Below are 22369 nucleotides of genomic sequence, written 5' to 3'. Positions count from 1 at the left end.
TATAAAAAGTCACGTTTGCTAAATGATACTAAAGTTGCAAAGTAATGAGAGTTGTAGAGAGAACTTTCTCTTAATCTTGGGCCTTTTTCCCCACCTGGCATCATGGAGGTGTGATCTGCAACTGAATCTGAGCAGTCTCACTTGATTTTGTTTGCTGTTTCATTAATTAATTGCTACTTAAACCAGCACTAAGTAGGGATAGAGGTAAAGATATCATTTCCTGTAAAGAAAAATAAACTAGATTATTTCTAGTGAGGATTTTGCTGTATTTTCTTGTATTGTTTTTTAAGATGCTGTTCAAGGAAGAAGAACCAATTGCTCTCCCTCAGTTCACCAGCTTCAGACACTGTTTAAGGTTAAACCTTAAGTGCAGGTGTCTGCAGGTGAGATAGGCCTCTGTGCTGCTGTTAAAAATCGGAGTGGATTTAGGGCTGTGCTCTGTTCTTTAGTCTTGGGTGTCTGGTGCTGCCTGGGATGTTGTTGAGTGTCTAGGACATCCACCCAGGGCTGGGGGGGGATAGGGTGCAAGTCTGGGAGATACTCATGCAACTGCCAATGCAGGTCTCATGGAATGCTTTAGAGCATCTGAAAGGACAGCAGCGATTTGTGAGCAAGCAACTGAATCAAGCTCAAGTCTCTACAGACAGTGGAACAAAGGTGTGATTTCATGGGCCAGTGAGCAGGTGTCCACTGTCAGGTGAGGTGCTTGGCTGTCTAAGCTTCACTAACAGGCATGTGGACCCTGACTCACATGTAGACACCTGAATTTTTATATGCCAATGTTTGCCTATCTTAATGCTGACTGAATTCTTCCAAAAATATCTGAGAAATCCTGATTCAGCTAAATCTATGCTATCTTCAGGCTGCCAGCTAATACATTTCAATGTACATTTGAATATGACTTTGGAACTGAGTGGCCTGTGGATAGTGGCTCTGCACATGGCAATGTTTAAATAAAATGGCACTTCAAAAACAGAAATGTTTTTTGTAACTCTGTGTGAACTTGCTGTAGGTTTTCTCTAATACATCAGAACAAACAAATCAAGCACCTCAGAGTGAAATTTGAGGTATTGCATATGCTCTTAGTTTTGTTGAGATTTCTTTAAGAATTTTATAGATCTGTCAGAAATTTCAAGCTCAATTAGCTATGCATTCATCTCTTCAGGCAAGCTGCAACACTGCATGCAATGCTGGTTAGTGGCAAGATCTATGCAGCAAGGACTTTGTAAGAACCTAGTGTCTGAATTCAGAGCTCACACTGATACTGTAAATAGGCAGAGGCAGCCTCATAATTTTCAGGAAAGTACCTCACAGGTGAATCCCAAGGAGTGTCCAGGTGATCAGTTCAACACTTCCCTTAGGTAATAGCTGTTGTAATATGGACCACCTTGTTGCTTTCAGAGCATAAAAGGGTTTAGAATCTGTCAATTTGAGCTCAGTGTGAAAACTGGTGTGTTTGCAGCAGTGTTTTAAATTCCAACCAATCATTTGTAATGGATTAGCAAAACCTGTGCCATAGCTGTAATGGAAGGCTATTAGCAGCAGGCATAATTGTATGCAAGAGCAGCTTCAGGCTGGAAGCTCTTCAGCATTTTCATTTTAGCTCCGTGCTTCTTGGGAGCTAGAGGCACCAACATAAAACAGTATAGGCGGATGATGCAGAGCACTTGCTCACAGAAGGAATATTCTAGGGTGAGTGGTAGAGTATTAGTTTATTAAAGCTGAAGAATGTTTTTAATTGGTTCAACCTACTGGAAACAAACTTGCTAAGTAGCTGCTGTAGGCAACCAACACTGAAAAGAGATGCGTTGTGCAATGGGAATTATTGGCTTTATGGGTTTGCCTTAACAGTTAATATTGTACAAAGAACCAAAGCACTTAAAAAAAAAAAAAAGGATGTACAAGGGTGTATGTACACACAGATTTTCTCTATTAATCATAATAGAAGAAAAAAAAAATAAGGCTATTGAATGGACAGTTGATAAACACACCCTCATGAGGGCAGGCTTGTGGTCAGCACAGTGTGACACCTTAAATGGCCTTTTGTAAGTAGCTGTGCCAGAGCAAGTGTTTCTGATTCCCTGAACTGGAATTTTCTTTTGCCCCCAGGCAGTCAACCAGATGTGCCATTTATTGGTGTATCAATTGCATATGGCCCTTCCAGAATGGAAATTCACAGATTTCAGGGTCAGATCAGGCTACTGCAGTCATTTTCTTGCCTATATCCCCACAAAGATCAGAGCCTCTCACCCAGTAATCCCAGTACTGAACACAACTTCTGTGTGGACAGCAGTGTTCTTTGTTGGAAAGAAGCCCTGTGTAGATCTGAAGTATGCAAATGATGGAAAATCTACTACATGTCAACATAAATTGTTCCAGTGGTTAATTAGCACTCTTAAAAATGTTAATTTTATTTTAAACTATTTTATTTTAATGAGCTATCTAGCTTATTATGATTTTATTTTCATTAATTTAACTTGATTTAGGCTCTTGACACTAGATTAACTCTTTTTTGTTTATTTTTCTCTCATAGATTGTACATGTGACTTTGATACAGTCCTTTTTTTTTTTAGTTTTCTGTCTTATAGCTGTTTTATGCCTTTATAGCCTTATTGTTCACATCAATCAGAAAATGCAAGATTACCTCCAAGGGATGATACTGTGGATAGACTGGCCCTCTTAGTGAATTGCAACACAAAACTCTCCTAGGAGAATATCTAGAACAGCGGGTAAATAATCTTTAAGAACATTAAAAAATCTGAAACTCTATAAGAATGTTGTTGTGTGCATAGATTCAAATAAGAGTTTATGTCCACAAGGGAATTTTGCTGCATAAAACTTCCAGCATAATTAGTAAGGCATGAATTACCTTTGTGGGAATGACCATGCTCAAATTCCTGTGTGGTTCTGCTAATTTTCCTGTCTTTGGGAAGCACCTATAAGAGATTTCCATGCTGATATGTCTCATTTGACAAGGGAACAAGATTGCATTCCAATTTTATTGCTCAGCATGAAGTGTCAGCTGCAAAAATAGAATTAGTTCCTGCTATGTTTGGCAGATATTGATAGTGGGAGTCCAACTTGTGGCCCTTCATCAAACTCTAGCTCTGTAAATATAACAATTACTGTCTTTTAATGCCCATGTAAACAAGACTCCTGCAGAGAAACATTAGTTTTACTTGCATGTGATACTACATTTTAAGTAAAATTCATTCCGACTGAGGTAACTATTGCATTTATGAAATATATATGTGCTGCACCTCTTTATTAAGTCCAGAGGTTGTACCAGTGTACTCCTGTCTGCACAAATCAGAGAAGAATCCTAAAAGACTTTAAGAAAAACCCCACTGATTTCAGTGGAGCATGTCAGTAAACAAGCAGCCTTCAGCTAGGCACAGCTACTGTCTGTTAATAACTCCTGGCCATCCAGCACAGCACGCTGCAGCATGGCAGTCATGAGCTATGCTAGTCAGCATATTTTATGCAAAATTCATGTGACAAAGGAGCATGCATTTCTATCACAAACTTGAATGCTTACAAGCACTTTTGGACTTCAGCAAGTAAAAAATGTGACAAATTATTTCTTTGCCCTTTGCCATTTGGGCTAATTGGATGTTGGCTTTTGACTGGTGGACTCAGTATTCTTGGAGTTTTCTGTTGCCCATGACCATTCACAACATGTCTAACACCTGCAACCTTGGAGATTTTGTGTTCCCTCTCCCTCAGCACTGTGTCAACTGACCAATAAAAGAAAGGCAGTTCTGAACTGAAGGTCATCCTTATCGATGTACAAGAGTATTTAGGTTGTCCAGAACATTCTGTGTTACACCAGCCACCTTGGTTTCACTATCACCTAGACTTTTTTATTTCATGTGCTGCTTCTAGTGATGTAGTGCTAAATGGAAACCAAAAAGCGAGAAGATAAACACTGGTTTGGTACTGGTAGATGCTAAACAAGAGGGGGTATACAGGCTCCACAATCCATTTACCCTTACTATGCTAGTGCTCTCTCTGATTATTCCCTATAGCACTTTGAAGACATACAGTGTTATCACATAGCATATTCTTGTTATCATATGTACTTATGTTCTCTTAAATACTTTTTCTCTGTAACAACTTGGACTCAGAGCCCAGAAACTTGCCTATTCAGAAACACTTTTATATGATTTTTTAAATCCCAATCTCTTTGCTAGATCATGAATTGTTCATAAGACTAAATTGTGTATAAAAATACTAACTGCAGGTACTAACTTCATCAAGCTTGTAAAACCAAAGCATCCCTTCACCTAGCACTAGAGAGCATTTGAATTTTTCCCTTCAGTGTCTCAAGGCTATGACCTTGGAAGTATAAAAGTATCAATATACAAGGGCAAAAATGTTCCTGGATCAGTCCCCCAAGAATCAGATGTTTACATTCACTGACTTTCATAGTCAAAGTATTATTTTTTTCCTCTCATCAGTCCTGCTTCACTGTTTTCTATCATGATAACAACAGTTATACTGCTCAGCAAATATATTTATCTTCTGATCAGGCTTTGTGCTGAGGCAGCAAAATAGATGCATTTATAATGTTGTTCTCATGCACGTAGATCGATTGCAAATCTCTGATTCTCACAGAACCTGATTGGTTTTAAGCAGAGCACTCAAGAAAAGTGAGCCTGGGAGTTGCCTGCCCGCCTCTTGCCTCCCAGGCTGAAACAGTGTCTTTGCAACAGCACCGTCATTCTCTAGCCTGGGAAAAATATTTCCCCCTGCAACCCATGGGTATGTTCTGCTCTTCAATAAACTGCAGTGGCTTGTGTGAAAGGAGAGCCTGCACCACAGATTTACTTCACTACTAGCCAGTTAGAACAGGAATATGACTTGGATCAGTAAGGCTCATTAGTGAGGATGTGATGTGATAATCTTGACTGAGATAAATATGAAAAGTTGTATTGCTGGACAGTGTTAGAGAAATTAGCTCTGTTGTTGTGAGAACTGCGCTAGTTTGCCTCAGCTGGGGAGTATGCATGGTGCAGATGAAATTAAAAGTACCTTGTAATTCTCATCTCTACTTTTAAGTTTTTGTATAGGTACTGTAGACATCTTGTACAGCGATACAGGTTTCACCAGGGTTTTTTTTGAAGCTTGGGGGAGTAGATGAAGATTTAAGAGAGTGATGAAAACAATATACTGTGATTATGTGAAGATGTTGAATCCTCACCTATTTTGTTGGACTGTAAATCTCTTTTGTGATGTTCTTGAAGCTTCTGATTTAAAACTCTAATTAAATGGTAATTTTTATAAACCAGGTGACTATTTTTCTCCTTAAAGAGAAAAATGACACTAAATCAGGTAGTTCAATAAAAAATGAACTTCTATTGACATTTCTTCAGCTAATGAAATGTGAAGAGCCCTAGAACAGCTTCAATCAAAATAAATACCAAGGTTGAAGTCTTTCTTAAATTATAAAATTCATCTCTGGCCCTGCACTCTTGAGTGATGGGTTCGTGATCCCCCACTACTTTTAAAAGGAGTCTGTGGGCAGTATTCTCTAATTTTTCTAGTTGGATGTTTATAACATGGATCTGTGTAGCTGTAGTGATTATTATTTTCTGCATGAGGACTTAAGTTTTATATTTTCCAGACGTATTTGTAGCACCCATCAGCTGTTAGTAAACTTCAGTATTCAACTAACCAACCTGCGAGGAGAACGTTTAGAAGGATGATAAATGTTTCTGTTTAATCTTAAATCTAATTTACTCTGAGATCTAAACTTTTTCCTCTTTGGCACACTGTTTCTCTGTGTGGACAACACTCTCTGGTGGGATTGGGAGATTGAACTGTGATGTATCTTCCTTCTCCAGCGGTGGTAGAAGGTTTTGGGACTCAAATCTCTTGCCAGACAAGTTCCTGTCTACTGCATTAGGTCAGATTAGAAGGAGTAGTGTTTGTTTCTTTTCTCTGTCCAGATATTAAACCCCGAACATCTAAGACCTGATACAACACTTAGAAGCTATAATGGGTAGAAATGGCTTTCATCTGCCAGCTTTTCAGTACATGACTGGGAAGATAAGAATCAGGACAGGTAAATGCCGGGGAAGTTCTGCTGTCCTGCTTCCTCTGGCATTGGAGTATGGACTATCTTCTTTCTGCCAGTACAGCGTTTGCCCTGTGGGCTGCATTGAGCAGAACTTGACATGTTTAGCTCGTCTTTTCTGAGCACAACAGTACTTTCTAGCGTGTTTTCTTCACTGATGGTTCTGTCCAAGAGAGCTGGACATGCTGCCATACTATGGCTGCTGGTTTTATTTTCTCCATTCTCACATTCCAGCACTAAAGTCAGATTTTTGCATTCTTGACAGCTGAAACAGGAGGAAACCTGATGTTCAGCCTCTATCAGCCTCTCCCTGTAATGTCAGTAATCAACTGTAGCATTTTGCTTGTCAAGCAGCAAGCCTTGGAGTTCCTGCAGACACACTGGAGAGTGAAATGTGGCAGTCTCCTCACTTCCCTACTTTACTGTCAGGTTGGCTGTGATTATCTGCTGACAGTCATGTTGCTGGCAGAAAGAGTGATGTCTCTTTGGCAGCTAGCCCACACGTGTCTTGATACTTAAGTTATTTCATTCCTTCAGCCCTGTTTCAGCAGCCCTTTACAGATTCAGCTGGGTGGGGCCATGTTCCTTTTCTCCATTCAGTGTGCTGAGGGGAACTCTTCCCTGTTGACCTTGTAATTAAGTCAAGTTGTAGGTTTCATAAATCACCTGCCTTTAAATGCAAAGCATTTTTGGAGTTTCCTGATTTCTATTGGCTGTTTATCAGTCTGCCACCACACAGTGGAAGTTGCTTATTTTCAGCAGAAGCCACCTCTGCTGTCAGAGGATCCCAGGGTACAGTATGCTTTGACCCTTTGGCTGTCTAAATCAGGTACTGAAGGAACAGTATAAATTTAGACTAAATAAAACAACTGTAAGCTGTTTATCAGGGGAGCTATTCATCCCTTGTATCCCATCCTCAAGAAGAGCAGAAATATGGGGAACTGTATAAACGGTTGCCTTCTGGTTTTAGGTGGTACTGTGATGAGTGTGTTCATTAGATGAGACTGTGATGAGTGTGATGGTATATGCTGGCTGCAGGAATTGGAATGAAGGCAAATCACAGCAGGAAAGGGCTGGGCCCAGAATAGAGAAAGGCAGCTTTCAACTTCACTGGTTGTAGTCATTAAAAACTTTCTTTTATCATACTTCGAGTTGTGTGATCATTAAAGAAAAAATTAGAACTTAACAGGATAATGGCACAATGCAAAACAATTTCTTGACATTTTCTGACAGATGCATCTAATTCCTCTTTCTAAGAGGTCATAACCAGTTTGGTGAAAACCTCACTCTACTGAAGGGCTATGTGATGGAAGTATGGCTTGCATAACATGGTGGATAACGGGATACAAAACTGTTTACATCAACAAAGAGTATTATAGGTTTGATTTCTTGTTTTTTTAGGCTGTGATAAACCCCTCTTTTTGTATTTCAATCAAAGACGCCATTTCTACAGGCCTTTCTCTGAAGAATTTAGTTGGGACTGACTCAGCGACAAGAGTAACTGATCCACTGGTACTAGAGAAATGAAAAGGCTGAATTTCAGAGATTTGTGTCTGAAAAATACTGAGAAACCTCAGAGGTTTCATATTCAAGCTCTTTGTAGGTTTGACCTTGCTTCCCTTGTGATACTTGAGGGAATGCCTCTGGCTTTGCAGACCCATACAATGATTAAAGAATTAGATATGCCTTTTAATTAATTTTTAATTAAAATGCAGGAAGTGGAGAAGAAAAAAGGAGACAGTACTAAAAGGCTGAAATCTTTGTTCTGCTCTGAGCTGGCTTCTGTTGTTGTTATGTTTAAGAACTACAGTTGATTCAGTCTTTCTAGTTTGGTTAACTGGCCAGGGTACATGGACATTTTCTTAGGAAGTGCATTCAGACTTTGAGTTCTCTGTTGTCCCTATGTGCTCTGATCTGATCCTAAATTTGGAAGCCATGGATCAGAAATCAAAGCCCAAAGAAGCTCACAGAGTGTACTGGCCACTTAGGGAAATATTTAATATTAAAATAATTTTGCGAGACTGCATCCCTTAACGCAAAGCTGTTATACATTTTTTGACACCACGTAATTACCTTCTTTTCACCTCTTGTTCACCTTCAAAAGTCTTGTCAGCCAGCATGAATCTCATCTGCTCCGGCTAAATGCATTTAATAAAAGGTCACGTTCTTTTCCATAAATGCCATTTAAATATATTTAATGAATGAGTTTAAAGATTTTTCTTTAAAATGACACTATAGTTAATTGCCTTTTTATGTCGAGAAACTATATTGGAGTTAATGAACTGCTTTCATAGCTCAGTATAATATTCAATTAGGTGAATATTCCAATTTCTATTTTATTTGATACCAGTCTAATTTGCTAAGATTGAGTTTTGGCTTGCTTTTAGATTGAATTCAGATAATCATCAACTGTGTTTTCCTTGCATACACTTAGAATCCTAATAAATGGAATGGAGCAGACTAAGTCTTCTAAATTATATTAAAATGCAAGTTGTTATAGATATTATGTGGTTGTTATATGTAGAGGCTATGTGACGCTGTCTGACTCTCACATTAATTTTAAAATCATTCAAAATGCTCTGTGCATAACTGTCCCATTGCTTCTAGATTTGTTTGGCCTAGCAAAGGGTAGAAAGAATATATGATGATTCATGTATAAATGCATTCAGGAGAGAGAAGGAGGTAAAGAAGACTAGATCTTTTCAAGTTAAAAGGAAGTACTGGCATGACTTCAAAGTGTTGTATACTGATCATAAGTTTAGACTGGAAATTGGAAGTTTTCTGACCATTTGAAGAATGAGGTCTGAGCTAGTCTTCCAAACATGACAGCAGAGACAAGACAACTTTCAGAGATACATGGTGGCATGTGTATGGCAGAAAATAGAGGAGTTACTGGGCATATTAAAAAAAAAAAACTCTTGTGGCTCAAATCCCTTTGTGTCTGATATATTGGCATCTGGCAGGGATGGGGTTGAAAGGTATGTTGATTTGCACATGTATTTTGTCTTAATATGATTTTTTTGGATGGTGAGGAGGTGGGGAGTAGCAGTTTGGTAGGACTGGAATTAAATTTCTTCCCTCTCTTTATGATTTCTGAGTCATGATAGTTTGGTTACAACTACTAGCATGAGTAGGGTGTGTTGGTCCTTCTAAAGTATATTTGGTTCTTCTAAAGGCATTTGTATATTTTGCTAGTCCCAGGTCTGTGTACTTTGATCACCCACAGGATTGACTGGATTGCCACTCTTGGGATTTGGACAGAGCCCTTCCCAGGCAGGATGGCTGGGGCTTGCCAATGTGTGGGACATGCTAGGAGAGAAGAGGAGCTTTACAAGGCAAATTCCCTGTTGCTAGCAGGATTAAGGACAACGGCAATCCTCTTGATCTTTCCTGGTCTATTTCTATGGCATGTTATAAAAAATGCAGCATTTGGATGTTAGGTACCTATGCATTAAGTCTTTTTCATTCTGTGCAGGTGGATGTTTATCATCATATTCCTATCTAGTTGAGACCTACATCACGTATTCTCACAGTTCTCCCTCCATGCTGCAGTTTGCTGGCTTCTTTGTAATTTTGTGTCCTGTGCTGATCTGAGTTTTCTAAGAACAGTGAGTCATTATTCCTCTTCATTAGCTGAGGTCACAAGAATACACTTCCAAAATATGTATGATTGTGCTCAGATTTAATATATTCTGTTTTCCACGTCATTAAAGATCTTGCCCCCAAACAGTCTGAAAACGAAATTCTGAGACATCCGTGGTTAGCCTCTTCTTAAAGTTCCTCCAGTCTTTCAGTTCACAGCACAGAAAGTCAATACTAATTGATTTTTCAGATGTGATGGTAAGATACAGTATTTAGAATTTTACTAGATCACGATAGTTTATGAAGCCTCTATTCCTTCTACCTGCCTTCTAATGGTCACTTCTATTTCTGTGTACATCAGACTTAATGTTTTCTTTCCAGAATTTAGTCAGGTGGCAGAATACATCAGAGCTATGAGTCCATAAACTCTGGATATGTGCATAAATATACTTTTTAATCTTTTTCTCTTGCCGTATTAATGAAATGCGTAGGCCAAATCCTCAGCTTCCTTCCTGTCATCTTTGAAAGTGAAGGGCAGTGACTGTTTCTCAACTTTAGGGAATTAAGCCAATAATTCAAATTTATTTATTTGCTATATTAAGGATAATTTACAATGAATATATATTAAAAATAAAATACTTGTTCTTTGATTTTATCACTTGCTTTTCAAACTGGGCAGTGAAAATAATGCAGACTTTTTTAATCAGTCTGTGAGATTTATTCTTCAGTTATGATGTCATGGAAACAAATTCAGGAAATGCTTAAATGTTGTTTCCTAAAAAATTCATGCATGTAGAATAGTTTCATGCACATCACAAAGAGAGAAGGTGTGAGCTTTATATTAAAAACAAGTAAAAGTTTTTCTCTTCCCTATTGTTCCACATTAAAGGGTAGTGGCTGCTTCTAAAAATGACCCTACTTTTATTTTCTTCATATGCAATAAGAGCATCTATTGTAGAAACTGATGAATGTGTATTTGTCAGAAAGGATCTGATCTTTCATGACTTTCAACACAGAGAGACTTTGGAAGGACACATTTGATGATTTTCCAAGAACTCTGAACTTTAGCAGCTTGAGGTGAAAAAGGAAATCAATCCAAATCAATCTATTACTTTGAAAGTTAGAAAAATGCCTGGGAAAAGTGAGGATTTCTCTCTACAACAGCTTATCTTTTTTTTTTTTTTCAACTTTTGCTCTTGTTACTTATTTCCAAACATGAAGTAAGCTATGAATTGAAATAAAAACTAGCAATCCTCCTGTGCATTTTATTTTTTTAGCTGTTAATCACAGATTACACTGGCTACCTAAAATGTTTTTTCCTTTTATTTTTAATAAGTTGGTAAGTACTAAGTTTAACAATAGATGGTGATTTTTATTAGTTACCATGGCAACCTATTCTATGGAATTTCTTCAAGAAATAACTTTTCATTTGCTGTGTCCCAAATCATATGTTACATAATTTAATTTAATGTGTCTTAATGCAGTAAATACTGCTGTATTTTATGCTATCTTATGAGTAGCATATTAAGTCATCCATGAGCTTTGTGTATAATTTTGCCAGTGGACTTGGTAGACAGAGGATCTTAGTTGATTAAGAATGTATATAAAAGCCATTATTATTATTATTTTAATTCTTCTAGTCTGCTTTTGCAGGTTAATTTAAGTATGAGCCCTATGTTTTGGGTTTTGTCTTCCCTATTATTTGATGATGCATGTGATGTTCACTGACATCCCTTGCATCTCTTTTGAGGGAGCTGAACCACTCTTCCTTCTCCATCCTCTGTGGGAGACATCAGCCTGTCAGCCTTGCAGTCTCTGGAAAGCAGCTAGGCTTTGAAGAGAAACAGGCCTTGGGAGAAAGATAAGAAACTGCTGATTTGTGCCAAGGTGGCAGGGAAAAACAACGGACAGATGCAATGCTAAACTGTGGAAAAGTACTGAACTGTGAGAAGTTACCGCTGTGTGAACAGCGCGTGAACAAGAAGTTGGTCTGCACAGCACGTGTTAGAGTGGTCTTATGATGATAGGCGAAAACGTTGATAGCTGTCTAACTGCTGATTTGCTAATTATGAAGTAAGAGCTTTGGCAAAAGCATAAGTATGTCCTATTAGAAAAATAAATGGCTTTGCTTGTTATAACGCTCATAGAGTTGTGCAGGTCCAATATCCTCCCGCAACAATCCTCTCCACACTGCATAGTATCTCTGCTGAGATACTTGCATTAAAATTCTTACAACTCAATGTGGTTTTAGTCATTAACTTGTATATATATTTTCAAGGTGATATGAATGAACTATATGTGGCATGATTTAAATACTGTATTTCTGAGGAGTGCACAGTCTGCAAAAAAAGGCCAAATAAATACATTCAAAATGATTTGGCAAGAATACAGCATGGTGAAAAATAATTTCTGGTACTAGGCAGTGGAGTTAGTTTCCCTCAACACATGTTCTTGAAATTATTTTAGCATCTAGAGATTCAGGTTTGTGGGTCAGGGCTGGACCATCTCATTGTAGAAAGCAGGAGAATCCCACAACTGGATTGTGATGGCCCCATGTGCTATACTGTAACTCAAGATGCAGATTTGAAATCATAAATCAGAACAGAAGAATAATATGCAAGATTATACTGGCTCTGTTTATACTATCATAAATATTGAATACGATACTATTCATCAATGATTAATTTCTAAAACATCTTATACAGAGTAAAATTGTGGTACTTGCAATATTTAACAAGCTCACTTAGTTGCTTCTGTTAAAACCTTTCAGTTTTGCACCCTGTGAATCAGGCTCAGTGATAATGTTGAGTCAGAGTCTTTCTGTTTCTCTTGTAGGGTCCCAAAGGTAGTATTGTTTTTCATTATCTCTAAAATCATTAGGATGTTAGTCTTGCTGTATTTTTGTATTACTATGAATATGTCAGTGGACCGTGATACTCCAGCAAAGAGAATTTTTGCACATTTCTCATCACAACAGTGCAGTGATTTTTAGAGTGGCCCAGGTACTACTCCCTGTCCTTTGGATTTCCCTTGAGGTATTGTTGCAGAGTTGCTGTTTTCTTTTAAAGGTTGCTTTTCTGTTGCTTGAGATAGGTATTCATTTTATTTTTTATTTTTTTTAAATACAGCGATGACAACTCTTGGCTATTGAATGCCATTGTGTTGTAAAGGCTCTCCATTGTTACTCTTTTTCTTAACACTGCCTAGCACATGGTACTGGGAATCTCCCTCAAGGTAGAGAAGACAGTAATAACAAAATAACTCTGCTGGGTAATGGAACGCTTTGGTTTATTTGGCTACTTGACTTTCAGGCAAAGTAAACATCTGTGCAGCCCAAATTTATCACATAGCATCTCACTAAGTCTTGCAGAGGGGTTGCACCTGTGGAAAGAATAGCTGACTGCTTTACAATGTGTAACCACTGTGCAGAAAACATATGGATTAGCACCCTCAGATGTTAACAGGCTTCCTTTTTTTCTGACATCTGTGTGTAGGAAAAGATGACAATCGTGCTTAGGTATGGACTCACCCTCTTAATGGGAATAGCTTGTTGATGTCCATGAGCTATGTAAAGTGTCTTCCTCAAAATAATCATTGCTTAAATGGCTCAATGCTATTTCTCTATAGAGTAGTAGAGGTTAAACCCACTTGACAGTCTTTCTGAAGGAGTAATGCCTGACTCCAGTAAAATATTCAGTAATGAAAGAAATCTATAGTCTCTAGCCTAAATCTCCAGCTCAGACTTTCTGCTGGCAGAAATATTCTGCCAGCTGTTTGTAAAGTCTGTTGCTGAAGACACTCTAGCAATAAGACATCAGAGGCCTGCAGCTGTTGTGCACAGATTCATGTACGTTGTGCTGAACAGAGACTTAGAAAACAGGAGTCATGTTGTCTTCGTGGGTGTAGGGGGAAACCTCTCAGACCGGAATGGAGAAATCTATCATTTCTTCATTACTGAAAAAGAAAAAAATGCTGTTAGTTCATTCATCGCCATCTGTCTTTTCTCAACCAATCGATTCACTAAACACAACTGTATTTTCCCAGTGTTTATCTGCCTGCAGTACAGGCCCAGATGCCTCTGCTGTGCAAATCGAGACATTTCTGGATACAGTTGACACTGCCAACATCCACTTGGAAAACATGGCTGACTGTGAAAAATAAAAGCTCTGCAAGCACACAGCCATTTAATTCAGCTAACCTCTGTCATATCCACTTAATGCTGTCTGGTTCTCTTCATATAAAGATGAGTTACAACAGCAACTTGAAGGAAGCATATTCTCTGGTGGCTGCTATGCTCCCAAACAGTTGACTGCTTACTCTTGAAAGTAAGTTCTCTACTCGCAAGGCCATTACCTCATTAGTAAGTAAAGCTCACCACATCGTGGCTCATCACTTCCTTGAAATGGTTTTGTGGGTTGTTGTGCAGTGTAATTCCAGAGTTTGATAATTCGTTTTTCTTCTCTCTTTAAAGGTTTTATTTAAAGATCATTGTCAGAAAGACCTTTGTAGATCTAACAAATAACAAAATAATGATCATTCCAACAAAATATTTTTTTGTGTGTGTGTGAAAATACATCACAAGATACCCTCAATGGAGAATGTGTTGTCTGAGGAAAAAAGAAGGGAAAATATGTTCTTAATGGCAAAAATTCTTTCTTTCTTATTTTGTTTTGGAAAAAGTGTTATTTTAGCTTTACCCCAAACATGACACAAGCAAACCACTGTATGACATGTTCATATAAGGAGTGCAGATAAAGAGATGGTGAAACTTTCGTTTAGGGTATTAAAATACTATGAGAAGAATTTCCCTCTTTTTCTGCTCTGGGCAAAAAGAAAGAGAAAAGTAAAAACAAACTAAAGCAGTTATTATATGGTTCAAAATTGCTGCTTGTGCAATTCTATGTAAAAAATCGAGCTGCTCATGACATTTGCTTAGGGATCTCTAACTCATGTGGTGAAAAGCATCTACCTCACCCTGCTTCTTCCTCCATTTCCACCCTATTTGGTCAGCCTCTCCCTGCTGTCACTTCTTCTGTCTAGGTGTTAGGGAGAATGACACGCAAAGGTCTATGGCATTATTGAGCAAAGGTGTGCATGTGTCTGAAAACAGGAGAGACAGCATAAAGCCAGACCCAGACCCAGGCCCAGGGACATAGTCCCCAGAAAAACCTAGAGAGTTTCTCTGGGTGAAGAAAGAGGGCTGGAGCTGTGGAGCTGTGAGTAGAGAAATGCCTCATTTTAAAAAATCTGAAACAGAGAAAAAAAAAAAAAAAAAAAAAAGGTACAAATTCTTTAAAGCAGATTTCCAAAGGGCTTTCAGTGAAACTTTTTTTTTCAGTGAAACAGGAGCATTTTAGGTCTATCTTGATGGGCAAAAATGCAGAGAGACAAATACCAGAAGAGTTTGTAGAGTCAGAAGTGCAGTATGAGGGAATCCATAGAGTCCTACCAACCCCTGAATTTTCTTCAGCCAACGCAAGCGCTATGACCACAGAGCCACTGCGTATTCATGGAAGTTGCTGGGTCTTGCAATTTTTTTTTTAGAGGTCATGGCACTATTCTCCCTTAGAAAGGAACAACTGCTGAGAAAACAAACTTTCCCATGATTGGGAATTGCTTTCTGATGAGACGGGCTGTTGCTTGCTGCTGTCTGACTCCTGTTGTGTTCAGGGAAACTGCCTTTTCTCTTCTTCTTTGCTAATAAGTTGCAAAGCAGTAAATAAATACTGGGTGAAATAAACACTGATGACTTCTCCTAACTGACTCTGACTCCACTTTAAATTCTACCTGCCTGCTTTCAACAGGAAAGCAATGGTTTCTTTCTAGTTTTCCTTCTCTGTGTCTTTCACTGTTTGCTTTCTGGTTTTGTAACTCTTTTTCAATCCATAGGTGTGTATGATAGGTTTATGCTCCTTGCTCTTCCTCATGGAAAAATCCAGAAACTCCTGGATGAAATATGAAGATTTACCTTTTCTGTTCAATGTCTAGCAGACAAAAAACCCCAGGAAACTCAGCATTTATATTGTGGCTATTTATTTTAACATGGCTCTTACTCTTCCTCTGACATCAGTGCACCACCAAACATAGGTTTTGCTTCATATTTTGTACAAACTAGATACTTTCACTGGAAGAAGTGCACTACTTTCAATTTACTTATCCTCCAGGATGAGTGAAATAGGTGTCCCACATTGACTTAGGAACTACCCTTGAAATCTGGGGGGGGGGGGGGGGGGGTGTTCTGCTTTTCTATGAGTAAAGGGCTTCTGTGATTGCATTGTTTCTGTCAGGCTTTTGTTGGCTGATATCTATTTTAACCTGGCAGAGATGTGGAAATCTTAAAATAACTACATTCCTGGGGGTTCTGTGAAAATGCTGAGTAGATAGAAAAGGCCCAAATCAGTGCCTGCACTGAAAGCTTTTGATAGAGATGGATCCAGGCTCGGCTGCTACATGCCTTGGCTAACATGTGTCAACTGGGTGGCTCTCAACCTTTCAAGGCTATTCATGGAGATATCGCAGGGGTTGTGGGGAGGTGGAAGTGTGGTAATGGAAAAGTTTTGGGAACAGAGGCCACAAACCCATAGGCAGCCAGCAGCAGAACACTTCTGCTGCTCGTGCAAGCAGTCATTTTTGAACAGACATGGAAATAGCTTTTCAGTGTATTGAAGTCTTGTCACGTTGTTTATGCTTTGGTGCCTACTTGTGGGGTTTTTTCCTAGGTTTTTTTTCCTGCCTTTCACCCAAGTTTGTGTTTAAAGCCAGGAACATATTTTTTGCATTCTTCAGCTTCAACAGTCTTGAAAACAGAAGAGATAATGTGAAAAGCAAATGAAATCCTTTTCAAATAGTCTGTGAGGGAGTGTCTGGAAAGTATCAGTGACTAGCTCTCTAATGTCACAGCACAGTTGATGTCAGGCAGAGAGGACAGAAACAGTGTTTAATCATTGTTATGAACACTTATTTAAATAGAAGTTCAAGACTGTTCCAAATTTTGATGTGACTTTAACCTTTGTTAAAAGTACCTGTTTATAAATCCCACATATATATATATATATATATATATATATATATATATAGTGTTAACAAATTAGGCACATTACCCAGGGTAACTCAACAGGGCCCAAAGGCAGAAAAAGAAGAAAAATACATATGGAGGTGGTTTTTTTTTTTAATGTCTGTAAATGCTATCTTTTTGTTTTCCTCACTAAGGTAACAAGTAGGTAACTCTCATAAATGCTAGCAATCAGTGCACACATGTTTGGGAAAGGATCTTGGACACACAGATGTTTAGTTCACTTTGGATTGAAAGGAGTTAATTCAGAATTAGGGATCCTCTCTTCTTCAAACAGAGATGTTTGATGCATGCAAGCACTGTATCAAGCTCGAGATTCACGTATTAATGTATATGTCTACAAGCCCAACAGTGTGTGAAGTGTTTATGCTCTCGCTACACTCTGAGGAAAGCTAATTAATACAGTCAGTAGAACTGTTTGAGAGGGATGGCTATGCATTTTATCTTATACCAGTCCTGTTCAGTTGTTAAAACCCAGGCATCTAATGCTGTTTCACAGAATCACAGAATCATCTAGGTTGGAAAAGACCTTGAAGATCATCCAGTCCAACCATTAACCTAACACTGACAGGTCCGAACTACACCATATCCCTCAGCACTATGTTGACCCGACTCTTAAACACCTCCGGGGATGGGGACTCCACCACCTCCCTGGGCAGCACATTCCAACACCTAACAACCCGTTTTTGTAGCGAGGGGCCCAAAACTGAACACAGGAATCGAGGTGCAGCCTCACCAGTGCCAAGGACAGGGGTAAGATCCCTTCCCTGTCCCTGCTGGTCACGCTATTGCTGACACAAGCCAGGATGCCATTGACACTCCCAGGTCCCTCACATACTGTTTGGAACAATCATGGATATCTGAGGCATCTTCATGGAACTTGCAGATATGAGGGAAGACCAGCTGAGACAACTGAATTGCATGCCTACATTTGTGCACTGAACTGCTCTTCTGATCCCCTTGTCCGTATTGATTAGATCTCCACTAACACCAAGTGTGGACACTTCTGCAGGTATCTCCATTAAGATGCTGTCCTGGTTCAGCTAGGATAGGGTTAAGTTTCCCCAGCAGGAAGAGGGAAGGGATCTCCAGCTGGGTTATTCATACCATGCTGAGTCCGACGCGGCAGTGCGGGAAACTTTCCTTTGTGGCTTTGGTCGCGGGGAGCACTCGAGCAAGCTGTCTGTATCCATTGCAGTATTTCTCTGTATATCGTTTGTCTTGTTTACTGTTATTACTGTTTACTGTTGTTATCATTGCTACTATTGTTGTTCAGATTGCTTATTTCACTGTTGTATTAAATTTCTTCTTATTTTAACCAGGGGTTTGTGCCCTACTTGTGTCCGAGGGTGGGGGAGTGACAATGGCAACGTGGTCTCTGGTCCCGGCAGGGCTTAAAACCATCACAGATGCCCGAATCTGGATCTGACTCCTAGATTCAAATCCCAGTGTTCCAACCCAGGGCTTGATGAAGTTTCTCCATAGACATCATAGCTATTGTATGACTACAAAAATGTTCTCAGATGAGCAGGTCTCAAACTGTCTGGGACTTTATATTTGCAAACCCAACACTTTAAACAATGCTTATGTAGCAGTCGGATGTTTGTAGAAATAAATAATATGAAGGTCATGGGAAAGAGCTCCACTAAGCAGCTAATGAGCTTTCCATGTGGGCACTCAGAGGCTGTGCCAATGCAGGTAGGAGGCAAATTTCAGATATTTTAGATGGATCAATTCTGCACATAAACTACTTTGCACTTAAGCATTATTTTCATGGTCTCAGTTGAATCAGCAATAAGTTACCACCATTTCTCTGTGTCTTCTGCCTCTGTTGTTGTTGGATCTATCCTTTTTCTGTCATTAACTCATTGGTTTCACTCTCATTTTTCTTACAACCATAGAATTTGCTTCCTTCTTTGTTGTCCTGGACATGCTCTGCATAATAGAGACACCTGAAGGCATTTCAGCTAAGACTAAAAAGTTACTCTACAGCAAACTATGTCAGAGTGAGGATGAGCAGAATGAGGTTTTAATGACAACCATTAAAAATCCTGCAATAATATACAAGCCTTTCTTGAAGGGACATGAGATAGCTCGGAATTATCAAAAACTTGGTTTAGGATTTTTAAAATTCCTACTTTTTTTTTTTTTTTTCTTACTCATGAAGAATGAAATTGAGACCTCAGCAGCACTGAAACCTGTACTTTGTGTGCATGCTATGAAATCCTGTCACCAGCAAAGTCAATGGACATCTTTCCATTTATTTTTAAAGAAAACATGATGGTATCCTGCTGTCATGACCTTTATGTATCATGTAGTTCCTAGGCGGCTTTGTGCTTTCTAATTCTTCATAGAGCAATTTTGGCATGAACTGTTTGTAACAGGACCACCAGCAAAGCAAAGAGCTGCCTTACAAAGAAATCAAAATACAGGGAGTCTGCCATCATCTGGGAGCAAATACAATCAGCAAATGTCAGAAGGCAATCCTCAGAAGGTTTAGCAGGTAAGACATTTAAGTGACACATCTAGTGCGATGTTTTCACCCTTTTCCTTTTAGCTCTGACATTTTTCTCTCTTATATGGGGCAGAGGGAAAGAATAACTGGCATGTGTCTGTATGGGTAACACAGGGAAGTTGTTGTTCATTATTAAAATGGTTAGTCTGACTTTTGGAAAAGGCCTCCACACTTTTTTTTTTTGGTACTCAGTAGGTGAGATACCTTAAATAATAGGCGTTAAAATCCAAGGGTGCGAGTACATCACTTCCAGAGCAAAATCCTTTAAAGTAATTTAGGCAAAGTACAAGGATCTTAGTATCACTAGTTACTTTTGATAGCCCTTTAGAAAAACTGGCTAGAAACACCTTGTAAGAGTGAAGAGCAGTGATCCTGACGTGTGAGGAACTGTGGCTCCCATCCCTATTCCATCAGATGTGATCAATAAGAAAGCAAAGGCAAGAAGGGACATGCTGCTATTTTTTATCTTTAGCAGCTGTTGCATGAGGCCTCTCTTCTTTCTGCCTCTATAGGAGGCAGAGGTGCTGGGGAGCACAGGCTAATCCCAGGGCAACCGCTCCCTCTGCAGGAAAAGGTCTGGAGGGATCCACTCAGGGCTGGGTGAGAGCAATGTAGTATTCATGTACCAGCACATGAATGAAGCAGAAAATATGGGGGGGACACGACATGATGATGGTGTCATGACCAACAGATGTTTTACCTGCCAGCAGTCCATGTAACTTCAGAATTTGCCGGAGGTGAGTCTTGAAGCCCCTATGAAAAGCAAGTCTGTCTAATGGAGGACAGCAGAGAGAGGGCTGCTGTATCCAAAGAGCACAGTAATAAGGGAACCTGTATTTTCAAGTGCTGCTCTGCTCTCTTCTGCTTAGCCGAGCCACACAGATCTCTGAAGTCTGGTGTATGGTATCTTACCAGTGCTAGGAAAGATTTTTTTTAAACCATTTTAAGAGCTGATGACTTTGGCTGTTAAGACAGGGAAATCTGTGTTTTTACTGAACTCAGGCATTGTGTCTCGCTGTTAATCTCTGAATGTGGTCTCATACTTTCCTCCCCTGATGTGCTAAAAATAATTCGAAGCTGACCCAGCACTGCGATTTTAAGTCAGCTGCTGGACATAGGCATGTTTTTGTTTTTAATAGAGAGCTTCTGGGCAGAAGTCAGTGATTTTTATATTGTCTATGTAAAATAATTCATGGGTGTTCTATGGTCAATCTGATATTAAAATGATATTTAATATGGAATTTTGACTTTACAGCATGGAGCAAGAGCTCTGCTTCTCTTCAGTTTGGTTAACAAACTTCCTATAAACTTCCTGAATGTATGTCTAGAGTAGATGCTAAAAATTTAACCATAACAATGAACTAGGTTTTAAGAAATCCCTAAATAAGTATTTGCCTAGTTTGGTATTTAATTACTATGCATACAAACTTACATGATAGACCAAGATAGAAATGGGCTGAGACTACAGATTTGCTTCCAATCTTCTGGTCTGTTCAGAAATCACAGATTTTTCTGTATAGTGAATAGTAGCTGTTCCTTCTATCATTCATGAAAGCAGACTAAATAAATGCAATGATGTTGTCTGGCCTTGACTATATGAATCAGTTTTAAAGAAATACCCCAAAACAGTAGAGATCCATTGACCTGCAAATGCTTAAGTCTATCATGTTACCTTTACAGTAAGGATTATATATCTCATCAGTCTCTGGATATAACACAGACTGAATGATTATACACATTAACTCACAGTTGGCTATTCATGAGGATAATTTTTTTTTTTTCTGGGGCAAAATATGGACTCGTTTAACAAGATTATCTGATCTTCTCCATAAGCAGGAACAAAAATTGGGAACTGAAATTTTGGGTCTTGTGGAGATATTCCCAACATTTACAATAAGAACATTTTAGGTACTTATTTCAGGTTAAGAGCTGAAGTTCCTTACAGACCATGGGAAGAGTTAACTCCAGAGAGTAATTTGGACCAGTGAGATTATATTTACTTTTGCTTTCCTATTTAGATGCCTTCCAGATGCTTTTCTTCACAGATTGTATGAGGAGTCAAGACTCTCCAGCTAAGTCTTTAAAGTTAAGATGGCGTAAAGTCAGGAGCCATTTCTGAGGGACAATAGACTTAGTTTTGGTATTGCTGTACTCATGAATCATAAGTGCAGGCTGCTACTGCTCCCTTTTCCCCCTAAAAAAATAAAAGAGAAAAAAAATTGTCCAAATACAATAAATTGTGTTTAAAAAGCTTTAAAAATAATATTTTTTAAAAATACGTATATGTATGTATATGGAAATAGTTCCATAGAAATATTAGACTGAAGAGAAAACGAATCCCAACATTTTCAGGTAATCTAAGACATGGAATTCTTTTCATAAACTCTCACAATGAATATGAGAGAAATGGCTTTTCTTCTTGGAGACATTTCTTTCAATACATGCTTGAAGGAGATGACAATTTAAGAAACACCATTTCTTTTCCTGTTTCATTTCTCCTTTTCCTACAGAGCATTGAAAAAGGCCTCAAGCAATCATAGTCACAGCAAAGCCCAGCAGCAAAGTGAGGGGCATCCCTGCAATTTACTGCTTTCGTGTTAAGAAAATTGAAAATGAATGAAGGGGATTTGGTCTATTTGTGAGAATGCAGAGGGCTTTGCTTACAGCAGTAGGGTGGAGCACTTGTACTGTGCCTTTAACTTTCCACTTTAAAGTACTCATCAGAGTGTTAAACAAACAGAGTCTTAACTGCTGCTTTGGCTGTAAGCTCCCGTGTGTCTTGTCTCATTCCCCATGTCTTTCCTAATTTCTCCTGTCATGATTTTAGGTGCTAAGGTTTGAAATACAGCAAATATACAGAAATTGTAGACCGAAGGAATCTGTGTACATTACTTTGCCCATGTTTTGAACTAAGCATTAGCTTAATATCTTTAGAATGGGACTGGAGAAATTTCCATTTTTTTTCATTGTGACGTGTTAAGCAAAATTCAGATGACTCATTAGCAATCTTATAATATTATTCAGGAATAGCCTAGCCTTTTAAATCCTTATGTTTGAAACAAGCAATTCAATACAGCATGAAATATAATTTCAATTTAAATTCTGTGTTGTATTATCAGCA

Source organism: Athene noctua, chromosome 1 (assembly GCF_965140245.1).
Source record: "Athene noctua chromosome 1, bAthNoc1.hap1.1, whole genome shotgun sequence".
Taxonomy (NCBI): Eukaryota; Metazoa; Chordata; class Aves; order Strigiformes; family Strigidae; genus Athene; species Athene noctua.
Note: the sequence above shows the minus strand (reverse complement) of the source record.